The sequence below is a fragment of the Drosophila serrata genome, unplaced genomic scaffold (genome assembly GCF_035046125.1).
Source record: "Drosophila serrata isolate PLE 108 unplaced genomic scaffold, ASM3504612v1 contig_276, whole genome shotgun sequence".
NCBI lineage: Eukaryota > Metazoa > Arthropoda > Insecta > Diptera > Drosophilidae > Drosophila > Drosophila serrata.
Window position 1 is genome coordinate 8,434,593 of NW_028257174.1, and position 13,033 is coordinate 8,447,625.

The 13,033-nt window shown below is 35.0% G+C and overlaps 1 protein-coding gene and 1 long non-coding RNA gene across 8 annotated transcripts in view; one reads left to right on the forward strand and one right to left on the reverse strand.

Moving 5' to 3' along the window:
* Positions 1 to 13,033, reverse strand: part of LOC110181660 (uncharacterized) — a 222,177-nt gene that overhangs the window by 45,334 nt on the left and 163,810 nt on the right. The gene's annotated exons all lie outside the window — the stretch shown is intronic.
* The window catches only part of bi (T-box transcription factor bifid), a 91,181-nt gene continuing 85,951 nt past the window's right edge, over positions 7,804 to 13,033 (forward strand). For all 4 annotated transcript variants that reach the window (XM_086836149.1, XM_086836150.1, XM_086836151.1 and 1 more), the window contains exon 1: positions 7,804 to 8,374. The gene's annotated coding sequence lies outside the window, so the exon portion shown is untranslated. The remainder of the gene's footprint in view (positions 8,375 to 13,033) is intronic.

Genomic DNA, 13,033 nt, shown 5'->3' on the forward strand with positions numbered 1-13,033 from the left:
GCTGTATATACATATATATATATATATTTTTATTTTTCTGGGTGGTGGCGTAAAAGGCTTTGCATTAACACCACCCAGAACACCCCAAATGCAACCAACCAAATGTCAAACGAGGCTACTTTTCGTACTTCTCCTCCTCTCTCTCTGCCCAAGCTAATTTGTGTGTTTGAATATATATAAATATATATATATGTATATATATAAATATATTTTCTTCCCCTTTTTCTTTAATGGGATTTACCTAAATGAGAGCTAATAATGCCCCGGCTGGGTCCGAGAGTGGAAAATATATTTCCGGGTGCGAGCCAAGGAGGCTGCAGACTTTGCCATGCCATTTGATGTTGTGTTTCTGTGTGTTCCGAGTCCTGTTTCTTATCCTGGCAATGGTGCTAGTAGTCCTGCCTCTGTGCCATGATTATTATTGGCACATTAGCCCGGCGACTCGCAGCCAAGTGCCGGGCCAGCCACTCCAGCCACACACTCGACACTCGACTTGGGCTCCGGCAGCGGGAACGGTCCATGTCCGGAGCTCCAGAGCAGCCTCTGACCCCAGTCAGGCACTTGGAAAAATGTTCAACGGGGTTTCGAAGGTTAAGGAAAATGGTCAACAATAAAAAAGGATTCAATTCAAGTCTAAGAATCTCATTGAAATATATTCAAAATCAATGAAAAATCGAAAAGATATTCCTAAAACCTCCTCCCAATTGTTATAAAGATTTTGTCACTGTGTAGGCTGATATTTGCGAGGCGGAGCGGAAGCGTCGAACGGAACCTGCATATGTAAGCAAGCCAGAGGCAATTTTTTTTGGGTCCACCCTTGGTAGCTGTTTGGGGATCGTAAAAGGGAGGTGGAGGAAGGACGAGTGGCGAGTGGCGAGGCAGCAGGACTCGGCAGCAGGACGACAATTGTCGCGTCTAGAGGCACTTACGCTAAATTGCATTTCACTCGTGTGTGCGTGACGGGGGAAAAAGCAAATACCAGACCGTACTTATCCTACACAGAGATCGAGTACAAGTGCGAGTAAGAGTACACCAACGAGTAAGAGTGTAAGTACAGCAACGAGTACTAATAAATGTAGAGCAACGAGTACAAAGATGAATACAACAACAAGCACTAATAAGAGTGCAGCAACGAGTGAAAGATCAAGTAAGAGAGGAAAAGCGAGTAGCAGTATAAAAACCGAGTATTAGTATTAATAAAAATATATAAATATATAAATAATATATCAAAAACAACAAGAAAGGAACCTAGCTGCGTGAAATCTTAATTTATATATCCCTGCAGTTTTCGATTTGATCATGAAAATCGATCATAATTGTTATCATTTTTCAAACTTGAATAATTTATTTAATTATCAATATATGGCAATTGAAAAAAAGCATAACTTAGTCAAAAAGGCCTTAAATTCAAATCGGAAAGCTGTTTTAAGTTAGTTTTTGATAGGTTAATAAATCTCCATACTCAGTTTAAAATTTAAAAAAATTCTAAATTTTTGAAAATTTTATCGATGTAACCCCTTTCGTTTTTTTCCAAAAATGTAAAATTTTTGAAAAAAAATTTTTTTTTTGTCGGAGATAGCTAGAAAGAATCGCCTGTTGATCCTGATCAAGAATATATATGATTTATAGTGTCGCATATGACTCCTTCACATGATAACAAGCTGCTGATTAAAATCGTAATACCTTAGAAAGACTATAAAGATACCCCAAAAACATATAGTTAACAGTCGCAAGCTGTTTTCAAAACTGTTAAAAATTAATTCCACATGTTCTTTATATTAAATACATATAACAAAATAAATAAGTAAACCATAACCAAAATTACGTTCTTAAGGGCGAAACACTTGCTAGAGCAGAATAAAATTGACATATTGGCAGTATTGCCTCAGTACAGTGAGACCTGGCCTGTTGGCGACACGCAAACCCCTGGAAAACAGGTCAAAATAGCCCAACGCGCATCTCATAATTATCTCCTCGCTTCGCTGCCGTTCTGAGGAGTCACGGAGACAGTTTAATAATCGTTACCCCCGAGATCCCTATACCTATAGCTATCCCTATACCATTCCCATTCCACATCCAGCTTGTTGCATGCGGTGAGCACTGCGATGCCATGTGGCTTCTATGCTATTCCCTGTGCCACATCCCATAACGAATTTTGAGTCCGTGTCGGTGACGATGACGGTGTGGTGTCCATGTCCGTGTCCGTGTCCGTGTCCGGTTTTCATCCCATAAGTTGACCAAACACGCCATCTCTATCATCGGGAAAAGGGCAAATCATGAGTGTCAGCTGCGCGTGAAAAGTTATCCGCGAAGAAAGCAAACATTTGATCCCTCAAAAACTAACTATAGCTAACTAATTAAACTTTGAAATGATTAATAAAATAAATAATTAATTAAGGTAAGCATTGGGGCTTAAAGAATATTTTAAATGCTTAAAAATGAGTTGAGTACTAATTTATTTCATGGATATGTAAAGATATCCTTTAGTTTCTTGTAAAGCACATATAAAAATATTTTAAAATAAACTGAATTGATATTTATACAATGTTATAAGCATATAAAAAGGCATTGTGCTCTTTCATAAATTTTTAAAATATATCAATGCAAACTCAGGACAAAGATTGAAGATGAAATTGAGATTGGTCACCATTTTGAATGTCATAATAGGGAAAAAGGTAGCTACAACCTTGAATTAGATATCCATCAGTTCCTTGAAGTTGAGGGGAAGTTAGGAATTATAGAAATTATAGATTAGAAATAGTATCAATTCAATACTAATCATTTTAAGGAACTTTTCACTTCAAAATATAATTGTATTTATGTTTGGAAAGATTATAAAACGATTTTTGATTGATTTTTGAATACATTTGATATATTTGTTTAGTGTAATATCTAATTTAGAATATTATTATTTTTTTTTGGGTGAATTTTCCCAATGGCTTTCCATGGTTTATCCCCCGCCCGGATCATGTCATACAGAAGCCAAACAAAAGACAGAGGGGAAAAACTGTTGTCAATTCATAACTGAAAATGAAACGTTTTCTGTTTTTCTGGCCATTTGTTATTTGTTGTTACCACTATTATTGCTGCTTCTGCTACTGCTACATACTATATACTACCACTATTATTGTTGCTTCTGCTCTCTTGCTTATTGTATTGTTTTTTCCATGCAACTTTTACCATAATTGCAGGTCGGTAAAGGTTGGTTAGGAGTGAAATGAGGATGGGGCATTATGACATCGGGAAGCGACAAGCGAGACGCAACCTCAACATAATTACAACAATTTGTTGTCTAGTGTTTGACAACAAAAACAACAACAACAACCAAGAAGCAGAGGAGATGATTGTTGTCATGCTTCAATGATGCAACTGGAAAAAGGCAGCAGCAACGTCTACATATCAGGCAGTGGCATATCCCTTCAAATAGTTAATAGGGGTGAGGGTTGATATACATATATTCTTTAAATGATATACATAATAATTAATATAATTAAAACACTTTGTATATTAATTATATTAATTCCAGCCTCCATTACAGGGTATTTTGTTTAGGTTTTCTGATTTACTCATTGTTTCTATCTTGTTCAGGGTTAATCCACATTTTTAAATATCTCCTATATATTAGTGTACTTATATTATATTATTACATTATCTGTAATATCTTATTTAAATAGTATTCTTTGATTTTTAGGAACTTATGATACTCTTTTAACACTTCTAACAACTTTAACCTCATCACCATTTAATTTAAGATAAAACTATTTAGGTAGATATTTCCTAAATAGATAGGGGATCTTAATACCCCCTCTATAAAACCCCGTGCCGCCTCTGACAGCTAACAAAAGTCACGCACATTGACATCGCCGGAGAAACCGAAGGAAACCGACAAAAATAAAAGATGACACGGTAAGGCAGCCATGGAAAAAAGGAAAGGTGGGAAAGCCTTCAGGCTACTATGGGCCTTAGTCTTCTTCTTCGCCCAGCAACCCCTTGCAGGCACCGAGAGAAAAACTAATGCCATTTTTTATTGCAATTAATGTTAGATTGAGTTTAGAAATAAATAAATAAAGACAGGTTACTGTTAATGTTACTAAGGAATTTATGTTGGCGAAATAAATAAATAATAACAGGATTATTTAAAACAATTTAAGGACTGGGCACACCTTTACAGGATCAGTACTAGGCAGGGTACCATTAAATATAGTGTTACCCTTCACTATTCATCCTAAAACGTTCTCTTTTAAATATTAGATCTATAAGAAAATTAATACATTTTATTTACTTATTCAAATAAGTAGTCAAATAAGTAAATAATGAGTTAACAAATGTATCAGTTTGTTATCTACACACTTTCCCGCTTTCAGTGTAGTTCTTCCACGCGGAGGATAAGGGAATATATATATATAGGATATATATGTTTATCTGCGACTTCTCTCAGCGATGCTCGTCACACTTCATTTCGACGCTTTCAACGCTTGTTGCGCCTCCAAATTAATTGCCACAGCCTTCTGCCACTGCCACTGCCACTGCCTGGCAGGCAGTGCAGAGCCAAAATTTAATGCAAAGTTTAGCAAATACAACGAAGGGTGTATGGGGACTCCCCTCCTGATTTATCCCTCGGGATCGGGATCGGAATCGGGAGCTTCGACTAATTAGCAGACGAGGCGCAGGCGCCAGAGTCCGGGATATGAGAAAAAAACAAAAACATTCGAGTCGAGAGGATATGCGCGCCACATGCCCCATTATCAACAATTGCATATTGCGCCATTTTTTACAGTTAATTCGCAACAATCCGCAACAGCAGTAGCAGGAGCTATGTATCTTTGCTGCGTGTTTCCCTCTTTTTTTGGTACAAAAATAATCAATTTATGGAAAACATTTCTGAAATATCTTTAAACCAAAAGGAAAGATAAAAAAATAATTTAGCATAAGTTGCCATGAAACATCTTAATTAAATTGAATAATAATTTTCTAGTAAATTCAAATGCGTATTTAATATAAAATAAGTTATATATTGACATATTAATTATATTAGGGAACAATAAAGCCTAAATAAATTGAAGGAACCTTTCTAAAACTCTTTAGTTTAAGCAGTGACTATTTGAAAATATATAACAATCATAATCATTTGATTATATTCGTTTTTAATTCAAAAACATTTAATTATATTTATTTTTAAAATAGCTCTTTGCTTAGAGTTTTCATTTAATATTGAATAAGTTACTTTAATAAATTTAAAACTTGAAAAATTATTAAAAACTTGAAATTTAAAAAAAAATCTGAAGCTATTATCTTGTTAAATACCTTGAAAACTACTGTTTTTATATTTATGTCTTTATAATTTTTAATGAATTTTAGTTAATAAACGCAAAATAATCTGTACAAAAATGAGGGCTACAAAGACCTTTATAGGATTTATTAAATATCCTTTAAATGCTGCTATTTTCCTCATTTATTTTCTCACCCATTTCCTTTTATTATTATTTTATTTTCTATGCACTTCAATTTGAGCATAAAATTTCGCGCCAAAAAGCGAAATTAAATAAAAATAAAGCCGAGGCGGGACATGGCTGGAAAAAGAGAAAGGGAAAATGAAAAGGACATTCCTTCTGTGTGACAAAATCTCTGTGCCTGAGTGTTTGTGTGTAGATGTGTGTGTGAGTGCCTTTTCTCCCCAGTTGCCCCATCTCGCTCGCACGCTCACACACACACACGCACGACTCAAGACTCCGCCCCCAAAGCGATCGTGAGGTAATAGCCGAAACTCACCACAGTTCGGCTGCCTGCAAAAAACCGCTCAATTCTCATGCAGGACAGCGACGTCGACGTCTCGCTCTCACCGCTCAGGCGCACTCGCTCCCTCTCTCCCTCGCTCACTCTCTCTCTCGCTCTCACACGCACTCCTCTGTGTGTGTAAAATGGTCGACCAGCAGGGGGCGTTACTCAATGGCCGTCTCGCTTTCACATTAGGCATTAGGAAGCGCGTGATGGAGACAGAGAGAGAGAGAGAGAGAGGATGAGATGAGTGTGTGAGTGGGTGAGAGGGGGTGGTGGTGGAGAGCAAGGATGCGACGCGACGCTGTAAACGAATTTGCATATTTCTGCTGCTTTACGCTTATTGCATATTTTATTCATTACGTTCTGGCGCTTCGGCCGACAGAGAAAGGCGAAGAAAGCGCAGGAAAGTGTCATAAGGCATTTCGGCTACCGTTAACCGTTCGTCCTCTGCCATCTTCCCTCCCTTTTTCACGCAACTAGGCTCCTTTTCAGCTGTACTTCTTCGGAATTTAACCGTTTTTATCGTTATTTCCTTTTAAATATTATGGTTTTTCTTTAATTTGGTTATATTTTATTTATTTTTTAGTGAATTTTACTATTTAAAACAAAGGTTTGTTATTGATTTAATTCGATTTCTTATTAAGTTAAGGTTTAATCAATAAATAACCTTGATTTTATTTTCATAATAAGGTCCTTTTTATGATAACTTTTGCTGTTAAGCTAACCTAACTTCTTTAGTGATATATCTTAACAAAAAACGATAACCTACATTAATGCTGCCAAATATGTAAAATACAGAAAAAAATAGCCTACAGATGAATAACTACTAATAATTCATTTAAAAGAAAAATTAATAAATATTTAATTATGATTACTAATAATAAATTTAAATGTACTAAAAACAAATGCAATGTAATAATATGTACATTAAATGCATCTTCTTTTGTAGTTTCTTTTAAATGCTTTTAAAAATATCTAAATCAAATAAATCAATATTTATTTCTGGCAAACATAATCCAACATCAAAGAATTTGTAAAACTGTAAAATATTTTCTAAATTAAATAAATTAAATGTATAGTTTGTGGGTAAATGTGATATTATTCTAACTATTTTTTTAAGTTTTAAAATGTTTAGAAATTATAATATAGATTTATTTACTAATTCTTTGTTTGTTTAGCTTAAACATTTTTTTGTTTACTTTGTTCTTTGTTAAATATTCCCAAATTTCTTTTAGAACGCTTTCGCTTTTGGTTTACTTTTTTTAATTGTATATTTCCCTTTGTTTATATTACTAAATCTGTTTAATTTGTTTATTTTTTGTCTCTGTCCTATATCCCGCGCTTATTCTTCTGCTCCAGTTTTCCGCTTTTCCTTTTTTTTCTGTAAAAAAAAACCGCTTTCCTTGCATTTATCTTCGTCCTTTGCATCCTGGCACCCAAAATGGCCACCACACACACGCACGCACACTCACACGACTGCTCTTTTTGTTACTTACATATTCTTTTTTTTCTCATTTCATGCGTTATCCTGGCAAAAAAAAAAGGAAAAGAAATAAACTAAAAACCAAACCGGTTACTCAAAACCACTCAAAACTTTGACTCAGATTTTCGAGCTATTTAATTTCCACTCGAAGCATGCAGCGCTGCCGTGGTGAGTTTCCCGCTGGCCTGGCAGCGGCGCCAGCAGCGGTGCGAGTACGTCACATCAGACCGAAGCGGCGGGTGGAGAGATCACTCAAGGGCTGGTGGGGGAAGAAAATAAATCCTCAAAAAAAAATGTACGAGAAAAAAATAATAAAAACAAAACGAAATGTTGTCCCCCCTTCTCTCAACCAAAATAAATTAAAAAAAAAAAATGCGGTGTCAAAATACTTGTTAGCGGCGGCAAAAACCTAAGCCTAAGCTGTGGTGAACTCTTGCGCTCTCTCTCTTTCTGGCCATCCCCCTCTCTCTCTCTCTCTCTCTTTGGCTCTGCCTCTCTCGCTCTCTCTCTCACGGTGTCTGGCTGTCTCTCTTTTGGCCCGGTTTTTTTTGTTGTTTTTTGTATTTGTTGTGGGAAATCGCGCTATGTCGCTTTTTGGATCGGTCTGCTTTAGCAGTCGCCGCCTGTCACAAGCTCACGTCAAGTCAAAAAACGCAATTTGCCGTCGCGCTTTTGCCTGTCCACGTCGCGCCGTGTGTTTACGTGTGAATCCCCCGCAATAATAATACAAAAAAAATAAAAACAGTTTGCTTGCTAGCAAAGCTTCACCACCTTCACCTCTGACCTTTTACCGTTTCTTTACCCTTGTGCGTATCGATACGGCGACAAAACCATCGATCATAGATCATCGATAACACAGCCAGATCAAAATATGTGAACACACCTTTCCCTCCTGTTTTGTTTTTATATTTTTTTGTGCAGAGAAGCGACCAGTTTTTTCTGACAACAAATTAAAAAATTGAAGAAAGAAAAGTGCAAGTGTTGTGTGTAGAATTCTTAACAATTCAAAGCAACAAAACAACAGCAAAATATTAATACTAATAATAATAATTATAACAAAATAAAGGTGCAATAACAAACACGGAACAGTTGGAGATTTTCCATCACGGATTTGTATGTTTTTTCTTGCCAGAGAACTTAACTGATTTTTTGAGATCCTTTGATTATAGTAGTAATGTATAGAAATATTAAGTATTCTATATATTCAGGCTTATTTAAGTATTACTATAAAATTAAGAGACTTTTAAGGGTTCCTTTTAAGAAAGATTTGATTAAGGGATAATTTTCTTAAAATGGAAACTATAAAAAATACGTTAACTTTATTAGCTATGTTTCTAATCAGCTGGTTTCTTAACTGTTGCTCTTAATTTGATTATTTTTGTATAAATATTAATTTAATTAAATATATATAAATATTAAAATAGGAAACATTTTTATTATAATGATATTTGAAGTAGATATACTTTAAAATTTAAAGCATATTTCAAGAACCTTTTTCTTAAAAGAATATATAGCACATATTATAGATATAAAGAACTCAGATTTGTCACAACTTAAAAGCTAAAGTGTCTCTTTTTTAAGGTTTCCCTTAACCACCTGCCAGTGCCATCGGGCCAAGCACTCACATTTATGAGATATTATTACACAATTTATAGAGAGGATATTTGCTCATAGTATTAATTAATTTTTCAGATAAATTGATGCTTTCAAAAGTTCCAAAAATCATTTATATAAGATATATAATATTATATTAGTTATATATCCTTTGATCCTCATCTGTTCTCTGCTTGCAAACCCACTGAAGTGCATCGAAATCGAAATGGAAATAGAAATCGGATTCTAAATCAAAGTCATTATCCAATTAGCTAACTTTTTGCAGGCCCGTATCATCAGTTTATCGCCTTTGCCAATTGTTTATCTATTATTTTTCTCCCCCCGATTTGTTTTTCTCCCCCTGATTTTCCCCTCATATTTTGCTCGCTACTTTAACTGATGTGACAATTTGTAGCCATTAGCCAGAGGCGAAGGCAGTCAGTCAGTCAGTCCATCGAGTTGTTCAGGCGTGACACGGGAGCCTAAGCCCCTCGTCTCCGCTCTCCTCCCGAGATCACGATCATCATGATCATCACGAGATCTCACATCGAGATGTCGACACGCAGCTAAAAGTGTAAATCAGCAGCTCGCCTTCCATTATGTCAACAGTCGTATATATAAATATATATATCTGTCTGTCCTGTATTATTTACATTTGTCAAATCAAATTTGACAGCTGCGGAAAACATAATATCTGTTGGAATCGTCTCTTCAGGCCGGTTTTTTGTAAGGCAGAGAGAGGTTCAGGGGTATCTGATGGATTGCAGAAGAAGCCTAGAAGAGATACAAACTTGGCCAGAACTGGATTTGTAGCGACAGATAAACTCAGCTCGAGAGTGGCAATCATCATTATAATTAGACTGTGGTTTTTATTTGTATTTATTTTGAGTAATAGGTTCTTCTTTTTTAATTAAGGTACGTTTTTAAGAAATATATAAATTTAATAGGGAACATCACCAATAGTTGATAAAATATATATATTTATTATAATTTCAGAAAAAAATACCTTTGAAACTAACTAAAACTGCATTTTTTTTACTAAGAATATGAGTTAGGCATTCATTTCTTCTTTTAAAAGTTATAAAATATATTAAATTATATCACACAAATCACAAAAAATTTTAAATCAATATAAATTTAATTTAAAGGTATATTAGAAAGCCTCTTGTTTTGGTACCTTACACATTTCTATGCTTACTTCTAGACAGTGTTTGAAAATGATTTCAAAACCACAGGTATTTCTGAGTAGGCAATAAAATCCCTAAAGGATAATCATTAATTATTTATGACTCGTTGAATGAAATGCCTAAATTACACCTTCAAAAGTTATAAAATATATGCAAGAATCTTTCAGAACTTCCAAATAATAAATAAGCAATATATTTTTTATACTACAATACAATCCCTCTCGGATCTTACTGATTAATTTCCTAATCTCGTCAATAATATATCCAAAAATATTTACAAATTATGTATTACTCTTTAAATTAATCACCTTAAAATCCCCTTATGGTTTGCAACATATTTTGCGGCCAACAAATAATTGTTACTAAACAAATCATTTTTACCCTTTTTTTAATAAAAAATCAACAGTTTCCTCCCCCGCTGACCTCTCCCCCTACCATCAATACCTATTAGCGCTTAGTGACTTTTATGACGACTTGTAGCCAAGCGTGAAAACCCCTTTTTGTGACATGGAAGTTGCCACAACCCTTAATCGTTGGGAAATGTATGTGTTTTTCTTCTTGTTTTTCTTGCCGTTTCTTAGGCAACTTTTTCATTTTCATTTTCCTATCCTTTTTCTATTTTACAGCCTATTTAGTACGGATTACAAGCTATTATTTATGGAGGTTTAACGGAGTTTCCCATTTAAGCCTTTTGTCACATTTGTTTTAATGAGTGTGTATGGGTTTCACTCAAATTATAACATAGTTCGGCCTTCAATATAGGAATCAAGAGAGTAGAGCTGCAACCCAATTTTTGGATATGTTTTCCAAAACAAATATTTTGCTAATACCTATTAATTTTTGAGAATGCCTTTTTCCTTGATTTCAACTGGGGTTGCTATATATATACTCTCTCTCTCTCTCTGAGCATTGTACTAGAAAATGCAAGCTCCATTGTTGTTTTTACTGCCAAAAAGAAGTGGGGGAGTTTGTATTGGATTTGGCATTTTTAGATGGATGCAGCAGCACTTATCATCCTCCTTCGGGGGTTGATGGCAACAACAACCACAACAACAACAACGGCACACACTTGAGCGATAAATACGCACAATATATATACATATACACACACATAATGCTCGTGGAGTGCCCAAAGGGGGAGGTAAGCGATGGACAGATCCTTTTGTGGCCGCATCGCATATCGTATCGTATCCCCCGTATCTGTATCCCGGCTGTATATCCGTATCTATTGACTGACTAACACGCCAGCTGACGTAGAAGAAGAAGGAGAAGGAGAAGGAGAGGAGGTCCTTTCCCCGTCCCTTTGAACTGAACTGAAACTGACTGACATCCTGGGCCAAGGCAAGGCAAGCTCAACTTCAGCCACAGCCACACGCAATTTTCCTCCAACTTCCTCCGAGTCGCAGTTACTTTACAACCTTCTCTCTCCCCCCCACATTTCCCATTTCCCATTTCCCATTACCCAGCCTGATGATTGCTTTTCTCCGAGGGGTGGTTATTCCGGGGCAAGCGATTTTCCAACGTGTTGTAATCCCATTTGCAGGATTGCGGATTCAGGAATCAATTACGAATTTAATTTATAAGCAAGCTTCCACAGACCTGATGATGAGGGTGCGTGCCGGGAGTAATATAAATATATCGATATATATATATACACATATATATATATTTAGTACATGTAGAGTCTAAGGATGCTCCCATTTCCTTGGCAGTCAGGATCACAGGTATCGAGACGAGCCTTTTGATGGCTCTCCTCCTTCCGAAACCTGTCTAACAGCAAAGTTTCCCAGCTCGCAGCTGTCAAGTGCATCATCCTCCTTGGGATTTTCCTCACCAAAAAAAAAACCAAAAAAGAAACACAAATGTCTGACAATGCCAGCAACTAAAAATTCCTTTTTATACAAGGAATATATTCATTTCTTTTATATATATTTTTTTTAAGCTTGAATCAAAATTTCTGAAATGATTTTGGGAGTTTAACAACTTGGCTGCTGTTGGAAAATCCCTCCAAAAATTCTCCCGCTCATATTTTCCATTTTGAGTGGCCTTGCATAATGTATTTTCTCTCTCCTTATTATTTTTTGTCTAACAATTTGGCGCATTTTCACGCGATTTCTCTTCTTTATTTGTTTGTTTGTTCCTTGTTCTTGAGAGTTTAAAAAAGAAAGAAAAGAAATCAACAAAAAAAAAAACACTTGACAGTTGCCTTTCGCTTTAATTGCTATGCAAATTTTTGAGAAAGGATAAAAGGAATGAAAGAGCTACACTTTTCTTATTTTATTTACAAAAGTTAAAAGAAAATATCAAAGTTATAAGATGACAAAATAATTATTTACATTCCTGATTAATTTAGTTTTAAAAAGCATTTACAAATCATTTAAAATCTAGCTTAATAAACAAATTTCTTTAATAATTCAATCATCATTTTATATTTAATTCATTTAGTTTAATAAATTCAGTTCTAGGAAGCATTTAAAAACTCAATAAAAGCAACCTTTATAAACAACTTTCTTTTATTAATTTTATTTAATAAATTCGCTTTAATATAGATGCAAATATTAGTTTGTTTTTTTTTTTTACTTTAAAAGATTTTCCTTTACTATTACAAGCCAAAGACCCTCACATTTAATTTTATTTCTCTGCATTTTCCATTGCCTTTTCTTATTTTTCCTTTTGGTTATTATTATTATTTCCTTTTTCTTTATTTATTTTTTTTTGTTTTCCCCGGGAAAAAGCTCAAGCCGAGCGCAACTTTTTATGACAGCATCACTTGGCACTTTCAATACAATATCATAATGGCCAAAGGAGCTTAGGAAAATGGAAAAAGCAGGGGGAGGGAAAAGCGCGGTAGGTTGAGTGTAAGTAAAGTGTATTTCTATTCGCCTCATCGCCAAAAACTCTGTCTGCAGCTGACTTTTACATTAATGAGCATGTTTTTATTTATAAGTGTTCTTTTCTTTTCACCAGCAAAACGCTCCTTCTTGCCAACTTG